The sequence below is a fragment of the Mauremys mutica genome, chromosome 1 (genome assembly GCF_020497125.1).
Source record: "Mauremys mutica isolate MM-2020 ecotype Southern chromosome 1, ASM2049712v1, whole genome shotgun sequence".
In the NCBI taxonomy this organism is placed as follows: Eukaryota; Metazoa; Chordata; order Testudines; family Geoemydidae; genus Mauremys; species Mauremys mutica.
Window position 1 is genome coordinate 349,545,952 of NC_059072.1, and position 12,783 is coordinate 349,558,734.

Genomic DNA, 12,783 nt, shown 5'->3' on the forward strand with positions numbered 1-12,783 from the left:
TGTCAGGCTCAGGTTGGCCACCCCTGTGCTACAATGCCCTCCCTCTTGCTCTCATGGTCCAAATAGAAGTTAAGAATCTGCTACCAGCTAATGGAGTTACATTTCTAGCTCAAGTGGCAGAACCCCATGCTTTAGGTTTGGCGGTTGTTACTGAAGGCACCTCTGTATTCACACCCCACACACCGTTTTAGTAACCATTGCACAAAATAGGCCTTGTGAGGTGGCATTCGAAAGCAAATAATTTGCTGGTCAATAATTTCATGATAAAATGCATGCAGCAATATTATATGTAAAGTTATGAACATAAGCTGAACTCATGACTGAAGTGTGTTTACCAAAGAAGTCTGGGGAGGAGATTAACCTATTTCTCAAAGACAACAAGTTGGCTCCTCTAGTCAGGTGCCATCACCAGGGCAATCACCTGTGAAGGGCCATTCCTTGGCAAGGAAGGGGAGGCAGAAACAAACAGATCTGTATCTTAGCAAACAGCCTGGAACCTCTTTCACCATCAGACTCCTTGACTCTGACCTCACAGTGGGAATGAACTTAACCTAGGGGTAATCCGGAGGAAAATGCATTTCCAAGGATGACTGAACTATAAAAGTGAGGGGCAAAGCTACCCCAAGTTATTTCTCCCTATCCATCTCTCTCCCTTTCACTTAAGATGACAATAGAAACAGCTGTTGGACTTGAGAAGCAGATCCTGGCTTGAGAATTTGGTCAGCGATGTTACTGGAAACATGCTGTAAGGGACTTACCTTGAACCCAGTCTAGTTTAAGTTTTAGTACTAGGAAGTGTTTTATCTTTTTCTCTCATAACCATTTCTGACTTTAAAGACTTTATACTTGTTCTCACTTAAAACCGCCCTCCTTGTAGTTACACTTTTCTTATTCTTTAATCAAAACTCATCTAGTGTTGTGTTTAAATGGAATTGTGTGGTTAGCTCCTGATACAACAATTTGCTACTTTAAATTGATCCCCTTAGAGGGGCAACAGACCTACTATATCTGGACTGTCCAGGAGAGGGCTGGGCAGTGCAGAACACACATTTTGCAGGAAATTCAGGACTTGACAGTGTGTTGGCATCAGCCTGCAAGTGGTAACCCAGGCTGGTGGCAACCAGAGTGTGACGGCAGGCTGCACCTACACACAGACACTCGGATACGGTTTGTGAGGGACCCAAGTTAGGAGCTAGAGCAGCGTACATTGTGAAGCACCCCAGCTTGCGAGGCAGGTGGTGATACAGCCCCCCACTGGTCCGGATTGCACCCCAGAATGTCATAGTGGCAGTGGGATCTAAGAGCAGTGAATTGCATACCATGCTATCTGCCACTACTAGCTAGCATTTTAACTGACTGGGGGTGAGAACTGAACAAGTAAAATATCCAGATGGCGGCTAAGTGATGAGATCAGAGAGTCAAGGCATCTCCTGCCTGCACTTTCATTGTATGGACAAGGTAATAATACCGTGTGCTCTTTTCACCCCGAGACCTCAAAGCACTTTACAGGAGTTTGTTATCATCCCTGTTTTATGGGCAGCAAAACCAATGTACAGCAGTGAAGTGACTTGCCCAAGGTCATTTAGCAGAGCTGGGGCTAGAACCCAGGTCTCCTGGCTCACAGTTCAGTTCTTTAGGCCACACTGCCTTCTACTGTCCTCAAACAACCTATCACCTGGTGCTCCCGCTGGGGTGGTATGGCTCCTGTGTCCTACCGGTATTTTATCAAGTGAGCTGCTTTGAAGTCACTATGCCTGATCCAGCCAAGTCTGCTCCCGCGCCCAAGAAGGGCTCTCTGAAAGCGGTGACCAAGACCCAGAAGAAGGGGGATAAGAAGCGCTGCAAGACCAGGAAGGAGAGTTACTCCATTTATGTCTACAAGATGCTGAAGCAGGTTATCCCGACACCGGCATCTCTTCCAAGGCCATGGGTATCATGAACTCCTTCGTCAATGACATCTTCGAGCGCATCCCCGGGGAGGCGTCTCGCCTGGCGCATTACAACAAGCGCTCCACCATCACCTCCCGGGAGATCCAGACCGCCGTGCGCCTGCTGCTGCCCGGGGAGCTGGCCAAACACGCTGTGTCAGAGGGCACCAAGGCTGTGACCAAGTACACCGGCTCCAAGTAACTGATCTCTCTCTAAAAAAACCAAAACCACGGCAGGACTGTGACTGAAACCTACAAGAAGCCTGATGCTGGCAGACCAGGTGTCAGCTCATGCCAAGGCCCAGGGGCCCTCTGGGCACTGGGAGCAACCTGGATATTGTTGTGATTTTTGGTGTACAGTGACTAGCAATCACATAGTCCAGCATGCCTGTGTGGCAGACTGGAATGCCCAAGGTGACTGTCTGACTCCCTGGTAAGACTGCTGTGGTGCTTTAAGAGTTCCCGCTTGTTACTGGGCTGGTGAAATCTAATTCCAGTATGTACAAGCAGTTTGGGGGGTTTGCCCTGCTTCCTGATAGTCTGTCCCACACTTGTGGTCAGTGGTGTGTGTAGAAATATAACTTTGACTTCTTTCGGGGGGGGGGGATGTTTTGTGCCCTCCCCCCCCACTCCAGCCAGGAGCTCGCTTTCCCTCCCTCACTCCAGCTCCGGCAGGAGCTCACTTTCCTACTCACAGGCCCGGGGCCAGGAGGAGTTCTCTCTCCCCGCCACCATGACCCCAGGGCTGGAGGAGTTCTGTGTCCCTGACAATAATGGGGGGGGCAGGCCTCTGCTTGTCCCCCCCTTTGTGCATGCCCCTGGCTCCAGGACAGCATGACAAGGTCTGTATTGAGATGTGCTAGGCTTTAGCTAGTGTAAATTTCAAGAAAGGCGAAGAAATTATTAGGGTGGCTAAAGGGGGCCATAATAAGACGTAGCAAGACAGAAGACCGTCCTTGAGGTTAAGGTGCTGGATTGGGACTCCCATGATCTGGGTTTAGTTCCTGGCAGGGCCGGCTCACAACATTTTGGCACCTGAGGCGGGGAGCTCAAATGATGCTCCCATGCTCCCTCGCTTGAGCCAAAACTTTGAAAGGTCTCAAGTCTGCCTTCTTCCTATTCTACCCTCTCATGGTTCTGCTCTGCTACCTACCCCAATAAAGGAGAACTAAAAGCTTAAAATGTAACACTTAACTTTCAAACGCCTGAACAGCAAATGTAACTTTTCTTATCTGCATAGTAAACACTGGCATTTTTATCTGTTTGAATAATCAAAGTGGTGCTTTCTGTGCCTTCTTGGTTGCAAAGATTTGAACTGATTACTGAAGGTCCACAGTCTGGGCCAGCTCATGCTCTACTGAGATGGTTGCAAGGCCGACCAGCCTCTCTTGTGTCATTGTGGAGCGTAGATGTGTTTTTATTAACATCAGCTTAGAGAAGCTGCGTTCTTCACTGGCAACTGTTACAGGAAGTGTTAGAAGTATGCACAGAGCAACAAAAGCATTTGGAAAGAGGGTGGTCATCTTATTTGTGCACATATATTCCAGAACAGCCTTTGGAGTTGATCCTGCTGAAATGTAGCTTGAAAGGGCTTTCAGTTCATCACCTAAATCACTCACATCAATATTGCGCTTGTCATCATGTGTCAACACTGTCTCGAGTGCCCTACATTGCTGGTGTAGGTCATCTTCTGGTATAGTGAGGAGTTTTGGAATATCATACAACATCCCAAATATACTGCTGTGTTCCTTGAGCTTCATGAAACGTTCTTCAACTGACTGTATTGCACAATCTAGCACCTGGTTAAAGAATTCAACTTTGAATTGTTGTTTAGGGTCTCTTATGGGATTATCCCATGCCTTGTAATCAAAATGTCATCTTCTTCAGTGACTCTTGTATTCTTGAATGGGTGGGAAAATAGCTTCAGTGTGAAGTTCCTCTGCCAACTTCTGTGCACTCTTCAGAACATTTTGAAATCCCTCATCTGACCGGTAAGACTGTAGGTATTGTCGTCAGAGTGCTACCGGTGCAGTGCTCTGCTTTCTCCTTGTTGATATCACTCGGCTGCGTGCGTGAGTTCCCTCTGTGTGCTGCCCCAGCTCTGCGCAGATAGCTGACACAGCAGACCCGACGAGAACCCCCAATAACCACAGAGTCCAGTAAAAGCAACAAAGAATCCTGTGGCACCTTATAGACTAACAGACGTTTTGCAGCATGAGCTTTCGTGGGTGAATACCCTAAGATGCAAAGCCACGTTGGCTAGGTTTATTGCGACCTCGGACACCCTGGCAGGGTCCCCGTAGATTACTTAGTCTACAGGGCGTACTGCGACAAAATGCCTCTTGGCAATGGAGTTAGCTCAGTCAGTGTCGGGACTTTCCACTGCCCCCTAGGCTGGACAAAGACACCGCCTTCGGAGTGCATTCTTATACACAGATACAAACAAGTTACACATCACACCTGACGTATTGAGGTGCAACCTTTCTACGTAGCAAGGTACAACCCCTTTACGTATTTAGGTGCCGCCTTCTACCTTGTACATGTTGGTTTGACCAAAACAACTCTATCCGTTATTTTACCCTTTTGCCCCCGTCATTGGGATGGGTCGGCCTGTCCTCCTGTTATCTATGGAATGTTTCAGTATAGTGTGTTCTAGTGCTGTGTTTATGCTAGGTGAATATATGTTTATTCAGCATCAGCCCTTTTCATGCCAGCTTCTGTGAGCAGGGCCTACCTCTGGCTCACAGCTTCACTTTGCTTTATGTTAGCAAAGTCTTGACCATTACTTTAGTTTAGGCCTCAGGCCTCATACCAGGCCTCTGATACCAAGGTTTATATCTCAGGGCCTCCTCTTACTACATTCCCCCACTTTTTGTCTTTTTATGGGGAGGATGTTTACCCATTGTCCCGGAAAAGCATAATGCATGGACTGAAGATAACCCAGTGGGCTAAACACTGTTATGTGGTTACTTATTTTACCATCCATACACTCATGCCCCATCTGTCTTTTTAGTCTGCACATTCCCTCGTACGACTGTTAGGCAGATTTTATTATCCAATTATTTTTTAGTCCCTTATGGTGGGCCTGGGAATGTTAGGCCCGGGACCATGACTGAGGAATGTAATATTATGATTGAGCCTGAGTGGCACTCCCAAATAATTAATATATATGAATTATATGGATATGGCATATATATTTGTAGTGTGTATGGGCATATATGTATTGTATGTATGTGTACTTATGACACCACCTTATATCCAAGCATAACCATGTTTTTCCAATTTGCTGGTGTACTCTGGCCCTTTTACTTTGGTGACACAGATAGACACACACCCCTATTAGGGCAATTCCAGTGACTATCTCTCTTATTATTAGTAGTGGGCTGAATGTTTTAAAATACTGGGATAGGGATTGTGATAGTGTGTCCCACACTGCTATGTATATGAGAAGTAAAACAAAAATTTGGAGTAGTGACACTACCACTGAGGCCTTTATATATAAATATATTGTAATTAGTTACTACACAGTACTGTCCATTCATGTTGTAGGTTATTCTTAAGGCTGGTTGTCACCCTCTGGTCAGCTTTACTGGGCAGGAAACAGAAGTGGGTAGCTTCTCTGTTCCATTGGTTGATGTAGATCCAGTTGTTTCTTATGGATGCTGTTTTCCAGATAACCTACTGAATGGACAGTAACCAATTTATCAAATATTGCTGTGTCAGGATTTAATATTGGTACCCAGACACTGAACAAGATTGTTTTGAATAACATGTGCCTCAGTTAGGATGCAGTGTTACTGACCCAAATTATGACTGGTACTAACAGGCAATTTGTTTACCCAATTTGTAGTTACTATGTAACTTAGTTTTTTTACCAATTTGTTTTTTCCTTGTCTTCATGTTGTTTGCTGCCATTCGTTTGTTGATTTGTACCTGTGTGTTGGTTAAACAGTTTAGCAAGGTTATGCACATTGTACATATTGTACAGCAATTATACAATACAGCAATAATACAGCAGTACAATGATAATACAGTAGTACAGCAATAATACAGCAGTACAGTGATAATACAGTTGTTTTTACACAATAACCAAGTTGAAATTAAATGACAGTTTTTCTGGTCCAGCTAGTGGTTTTTAGCTGATTGTTAAATTAATTGTCCATATATTGTAGATAGAGGTGTAATTGACCAGTCTCTTATTTATAAACACTTCATTTTTCTTTTCTTGATACTTGGGGGTTTCTTCACTGTATACAGATATGAACTGGTGTCTTCAGGGTGTGATATTTTCTGGTGTCTTTGGTCTGTGGGATGCAACTTAAACAACTTTTGTTAGTTAACATAGTAAAGTTTTTTTTTGTTTGCTTTTTAGTAACCCAAACTTAATACACAGTTTTAACTTAGTTTCTTTACAATGTAATAAGAACAATGTAATAGGGACCGAGTCTTTTATAACACAAGCTATACTTTTGCAATTGTTGTATAGACATTCATTTTCATTTGAGGTGCATTACTAATATTTCATAGTAAATATAATGCTTAACAGCTAAAATAAATGCTCACAATCTTCCATGAGAAGGTGTATGGCTTTCCCTTGCTGAACACTTTGTTTCAGCAAAAGAGTTAGTAACATAATTTTAACTAGCTTTTTAGAGTTAATTTGCTTGTGATATCAACTTTAACTCTTTCTTTGTTACTGTTACTTGCTTGGCCAGCATGCCAGCATGCTGTTTAAGCCATGTCACTGCCATAGACAGGAGTTGCAAAATTCTTGCTTTTTTACTTTTATTACTATTTCAGAGCCTCGGTCTGTACCGTCGCTCTACATATGCCAGTGCATGTTTCCCCACTCTCTTTTTTAAATTCATATGGACCCCCTTTACTGGCAATCCGGCGGGTCCAGGAGTTATCAAACTCCGTGGGGCTCAAAAGGGAAGGGTTCAGGGGGTTCCCTAGCACGAGGTTTGCTGCCATGTTGGATTGCGATTCTTACCACGGCAGGTTCGCTTACTCACCAGATTAGCGGTCGGGGTCACCAGTGTCGTCAGAGTGCTACCGGTGCGGTGCTCTGCTTTCTCCTTGTTGATATCACTCGGCTGCGTGCGTGAGTTCCCTCTGTGTGCTGCCCCAGCTCTGCAGATAGCTGACACAGCTATGGCATCATCTATCTTCTAGGCTTTATCGCCTCCACTCGACTTTCCCATCATGTGGCACTCAGTGGTTTCAGTGTAAGAGAGGATGTTTCCAGATGTTGCTTCAAAATTTGCCATCCATGAGTTGATGCAGAGAAAAATACATAGATGCTTTGAATTACATTAAAAAATTCAGCAGCCTCACTAGAAGCTGATGCTGCATCACTGACCACCAAGTTCAATGAATGAGAACTGCATGAGACAAAAAAAGCTCGAGGGTTTAACTCTCAGATCCGTGTCTGCACTCCTCTGTTCTTTCCTTTCATGTTGGCACATTATTGTAGCCCTGACCTCTCATGTCAGCTATTGCAATTCTCGTATCTTCCAGCTTTTTAAGAAGCATATTTGTCATACCAGCTCCTGTAGTATCATCAATGTCAATAAATTCTAGAAAATGCTCTCTGACAATCACCACTGCAGGGACATTTTCACTAGGTTCTGTTGTTGTTACAAAACGCACCATTAGAGTCATTTGTTCCATATGGCTGATGTCAGGTGTGCAGTCCAGAATAACAGAGTAATATCTTGCTGACTTCAGATCTGCCACAATCTTCTGTTTGACTTTTGTTGCCAGTAACTGTGTGATCTCATTTTGAATTATTTTTCCAAGGTAGTGGTGTGGTATATTTCTTGGGTGGTGACTCTTCTTAGATGGTCCTGGAGTACAGCATCAAACTCAGCCATCATCTCCACAATTTTAAGGAAGTTTCCATTGTTTGGCACATACAGATGATCTAAAGTGCCACGCAGTGCTAGGTTTTGGGTAGCAAGCATTCTCACAATGGCAATGAGCCTTTTCAGAACATTTTGCCAGTAAAAAGACTCTGATGCAATCTTCTCTTGATGCTGATCATCTATGGTGGCCTTTAATCTTAGTCTCATCTCAAGCTCTTTCCACCTATGGAATGCTCTCTGGTGATTTGCTGCCTTCTCATGGCATGCCAGATTTCTAGCCATTTTTCAAGATTTTTCAAGTCCTTTGTTCCTGTAGAACCCGATGTGGCTGGAACATTAGACTGGAAGAGTTTGCAACAAAAACAGTATGCAGCATTCTGGGTTTCTGAGTACATAAGCCATGGTCTCTCCACTTTGTCACCATTGGGGATTTCACACCAGTAATGTGTTGGATGGAAACTTCTATTTTCATTATCTTTGGGGAACATGAAGTTTTTCACTTGCTGTGGCCCATGCAGTACAAGGAATCCCTCAGGCTACCGCTCAAGTGGGTCCACAGTCCTGGATCATCTAGACTTAAGGAACTAAACTCAGCAGCAGCTGTTTCTTGCGTCTCCACCACACTCTTCTCTGATCTACACTTTTCTTCAGGAATGTGCATGGTTACATCCATCTGAGATGGAGATATGGATGCTGCAGTAGTTGCCAGGTCACCTGCACTCTGACTAACCGGAAGATCAGGCACCTCCTCACCACTCACATCCTCACTGGGGCCAGAAGGCTCACCGTGAACATTTGTGTCTATGTATCTCAGCAGAGCTCCTTCCTGCTTAGATAGAAAAGCTTCCTTTGCTTTCTTTCTTTTTCTGAATGCTGCCCCAGAGGGGCGTTTTCTTCTTTCACTCATGACTGCTGTTCTGTGCCAGCTACAGTGGCTCTCAACACTCAATTGAAGGGGACAAATAAGCAGGCTGGTAGCAGGGCCTGAGTGAGGGAAGATATCGGTGTCTTAAGGGCCTAACTGGCTCCTACTACTTCAGCTGACTGCCTGTTCTCCTCAAGTGGGTTCAGGGAAGCAGCAGGAAACAGGAAGCTCCCTGAGAAGCTGGTGTTTAACCAGTCCAGGCTCCTGGGGGTGCTAAAGAGGTACGTAAGAGGCTCCTCCTCCTCTCTCTCCCTGCTGCTGTCCCTTATTCCCTCTCACCTTTTCTCCTGCCTGCCTGTAATGTCTCTTGTGCCCTCCTTCCTCCAGCACAGCACTCCACCATCTCTGTGCATCTAGAGCAGAGAGAATACAGATGCACCAGCAGCAGATACAATTTTCTACACTCTGGGTCCCAGTGGCGCCCCCCCCAGTCTGGCACCCAAGGCGTCCGCCTCAGTTTGCCTCATGGTAAGGCCAGCCCCGGTTCCTGGCTTTGCTACATACCTCCAGTGTGTCCTTGGGCAAGTCTCAAACTCTGTGTCTCACTTTCTTATCTGTTCATGAGGATAATAATCCTTTCTCCTACCCTTTGTCAGTCTCATCTCTCCAGGCTGTAAACTCTCCAAGGCAAGGACTGTCTCCCCTTAAAGAAAGGTGTAAATCCAGAGTCCATCTGATGGCTTCAGTGGAATTACAGCTGACTCTCACTGGTCTACATGGGGACATTCAGGAACGTTAAGAAGAATTGACTGAAGCTGTAAGGTTCAAGAGCATAAATTAAGTGCATTAAACCCCTGTGTGGATGCTCTCATGCAGAAGAGAAGCAGTCTGACTTTGCTGTAGCTTAAATCCTCCCAGGATTAATCTTTTCTGAGTGTCCCCATGTACACAGGGCCAGAGATCAGAATCCGGCTTTGGAATTCAATCGTCCATTCCTGACCCAGGCTCTGTTATCGCGCACTATTCTGGGGTAGCTGAAAAGGAGTCACCAATCACTGATTTAACCTCCTGCGCGGAGAAGCACATTTTTCCCAACCTGTTGATTGTGGTTGTTGACCAGCTTGTCCCCTACCTGCTTCTACACCAGAATAGTCAGACATTGGTATTACCAACCAGAACCAGGAGATGCACACTGAGCAAGAACTACTGTGCTCATGGGCTGAACGGACCAGCCTGGCTTTGTTGCTTCCCTTCTTGCTCGTTTATGCCAACCACTACGCCATGGGATGCTTTGCTCATGTTTTCTCCTGTACCTACGCTTCAATCACAAAGTTACTTTATTAGGAGGAGAAACCCAAACACTAAGCCAGCAGCCAAGTAGCGAGGTGCTGATTAAACCTACATTTGGGACTCTGCTAATGATAATTGTGTCGGGCTGTGCCCTGCGGTCTCCTGATGGTTCAAAGGGAAATATTGGTTGCGCATGTACCAAAAATACATGTGAACACAAAGCCAAGAGGTCAGAACAGATGCCCCTTTCTGGCCTTAGAAGCTATGAAAACACACAGGGCAAAAATCAATACCATTGATGATGATATAACTTTCTGCTAGCCACACAGTGGCGTAGAGACAGACTGAGGCATTAGATGCTGTGCCAGGGCTCGGAAGACAGTAAGGCAACCTCTGTAGAAGTCTAGTACAGTATGAACCAACTTATCTCTCAGGCTTTCAATTGGATTACCGGCCCCCATGTGATCATCCACAAGGGCCATTTATATTGAGCATGTTCTGCCTCATGCATGGACTTTCCTTCCAGTCTGATCCCTCAAGCCACTGCCTTCACATCTAAGCTTCCTGTCACCAGGTTCCCCCCTCTCCCCCACTGCATTTGTTGTGAAACAACAACACAAGACAAAATACAATAAGAAACAACTGAATCCTCAAGAGGCCCGATGGCAAAATTGTGCTGTGTGCAGCGACCACATCAGTTTGGAGACACAACACCGATTTCTTTTTATCACCCCACCTATTAACTACACAGGATTCAGTGTGGGGGAAATGGGCAGCGAGGAACGGGAAGATAGATAAGGGGAAGGATGTTTGCTTGAGTTATTTCTCACTGAAATACTTTGAACTCTAGATCTCAGGTACAGAACCGGTTCTGTCTACCTTTTCGGTAATTAAAGGAATAACTGGCAGTTTACGAGACACGTCCTTGCACATGAAATTAATAGGTGTTCTCTTCCAGCAATGATATGAGTTCTGGATGAGTCAGCACTGAACATGAGTATCTTTTTTGTATCCCAACTCAAGTACATTTTCCCTCATAACAAAAAACATGGGCCCTGAAAGCCCAGCAATATCAAATGGCTTTGATTCTTCACTGGTTTTATGCTGGGGAGCCTCAGCAGGCCAGATCTTTGATGAATGCTAATTAGCTTAGCTCCACTGACTTCATTGGAACAACACCTATTTACACAGGCAAGGACCTGGCCCATTGATTCCAATGCAGTCACACTGGTGTAATGCAGTGGAGAATTGGACCCGTTTTACTCAGTGCATGCAATGTAGGGCCAGATCTAAAAGGTTTTTAAGTGCCCAAAGATGTATATGGGAGTTAGGCACCAAGGCACTTTTGAAAATCCCATTAGATGCCTATTTGCAGACCTTTGAAAATCTTGCCTAAGGCCTGCCTCTCTTCTTCCTAATGCTGGTGGTGTTAATCAGGAGCAACTCATGGAAGTCACTGGAATTGCACCAGTGTAAACATTGACTGAGAAGGGAATCAGGCTCATCAGTGTCACCAAACTGGCTAAGAGCACAGGCTTAGCCCATCAAGTCAGGATCTGGATTCCAGTAGTGGTCAGTAACTGAGGCTTCCAGAGGGGCTGATTCTTCCCTAAATTACATCAGGCTCAAGGGTGGTGGCGATAACTCCACTGAATTCAGAGAGAAGAATCAGGCTCATATACTGACTGCACTTTGCCAATTGTGCAATGCTGTATGTGGTAATGGGGCACTTCTTCCTCACCCCACCAGTGGGCAGCCACCATCACAGAATCATACGACTGGAAGGGACCTCAAGAGGTCACGTAGTCCAGTCCCCTGCACTCCTGGAAGGACTAAGTATTATCTAGACCATCCCAGACAGGGGTTTGTCTCTAACCTACTCTTAAAAATCTCCAATGACAGAGATTTCAGTGGTGAGCTGGAGCAGGTTCCCACAGGTTCTCAAGAACCGGTTGCTAAAATTAGACCTCCGTGGGAATCGGTTGTTAAAGGGCCAGGAGGTGGGCAAAGAACTCCGGTCCGCGGGCCGGACCATCCTGTTGCTCCCAGGATTCCCAGCTGGGGAGGCTGAGGCTTTCCCGGCCCTTCCCCCGCTTCCCCCCAGCTGCAGCATGGCCAGCCGCCGGCACCAGCTGGGCAGCTCAGCTGAGCTCCAGAGACGTCCTGCTGCCACTTTTTGAATGGCCCAGCAAGGTGTGTGTGGGGGGGGAGCGGGGGCTGCTGCAAGCTCCAGGGCTGGCCAGAGGGGAGGGGAGGGGGCAAGTGGGGCAATTGGCCCAGGCCCTGCAGGGGCCTCCGGCCCCACGAGGATCTCTCCCCTGGCCCCTCCCCCGCTCCGCCCCCTTAAATCAGAACTTTTTATAGAGAACCGGTTGTTAAGATTTTGGCAGCTCATCACTGGATTCCACCACCTCCCTGGCAATTTATTCCAGTCTTAATCACTCTGCCAGTTAGGCAGTTTTTCTTAATGTCTAATCTAACCAGTCTTTGTTGCAATTCAAGCCATTGTTTCTTATCCTATCCTCAGAGGTTAAGATGAACAATTTTTCTCCCTCCTCCTTGTAACAATCTTTTTTGTACTTGAAAACTGTTATGTCCTCCCTCAGTCTTCTCTTTTCCAGATTAAACAAACCCAATTTTTTCAATCTTCCCTCATTGGTCATGTTTTCTAGACCTTTAATCATTTTTGTTGCTTTTTTCTGGACTTTCTCTAATTTGTTCACTATGACCCGCAGATCCCTTTCCGTAATATTCCTTCCTAGGCAGTCATTTCCCATTTTATACATGTGCAACTGATTGTTCCTTCCTAAGTGAAGTAATGTCACTACTCCAT

The 12,783-nt window shown here is 45.7% G+C and overlaps 1 pseudogene; it reads left to right on the top strand.

Annotated features, from left to right (window-relative positions):
* Positions 1-1,714: 1,714 nt before the first annotated feature.
* Positions 1,715-2,137, top strand: LOC123353281 (annotated as a pseudogene).
* Positions 2,138-12,783: the final 10,646 nt, after the last annotated feature.